General features: G+C 42.8%; 1 long non-coding RNA gene across 1 annotated transcript; it reads left to right on the top strand.

Moving 5' to 3' along the window:
• The first annotated feature begins 6 nt into the window (after positions 1-6).
• LOC113473601 lies at positions 7-380 on the top strand. The gene is made up of 2 exons (XR_003395535.1): positions 7-144; positions 331-380. It is a non-coding gene; the product is annotated as an uncharacterized LOC113473601 (long non-coding RNA).
• The last annotated feature ends 122 nt before the right edge of the window (positions 381-502 follow it).

Below are 502 nucleotides of genomic sequence, written 5' to 3'. Positions count from 1 at the left end.
CGAGTCCTGCAACACACACGACTGTCACAAATTCAGTTGGCTGACGTTACCCTGGCAACCGTGTAACGCAACATGTGGACAGGGAGTTCAAGTGAGAGAGGTTTGGTGCATGGAAGACAACGAAATGAAGCTGCCTGATGCAAGGTAAGAGACACCAAAAATATAGCTCCCACCGAAATCTTGAAATCTGAAAAGAAACACACTTACTTGTAATTAAAAGTTACAGGGCGAATGATCACGCCAGTGGCTAGCTGTTAAAGCCCTTAATAATAATAAAAAAAAGTTACAAAATTTGCTTTAATCACATCAATTCTTGGGATACTATTTCAGATGTCAGCTATTGCCCAAGCCTCCTGAGTGGCGACCCTGCACCAAACGCTGTCCAGAACCTTGCGTCTACTCTGATTGGACGGAATGGTCTTCCTGCCAGAACTTACCAACGTGCACAAAAAGTAAGTAAGAAACGTAAAACCCTTCAAAATGTTGACAAGAATGACAAGAT

The sequence above is a fragment of the Diaphorina citri genome, unplaced genomic scaffold (genome assembly GCF_000475195.1).
Source record: "Diaphorina citri unplaced genomic scaffold, Diaci psyllid genome assembly version 1.1 scaffold47843, whole genome shotgun sequence".
NCBI lineage: Eukaryota > Metazoa > Arthropoda > Insecta > Hemiptera > Psyllidae > Diaphorina > Diaphorina citri.
The sequence above is the reverse complement of the archived record's forward strand: the minus strand, read 5'-3'. Positions and strand labels throughout refer to the sequence as shown.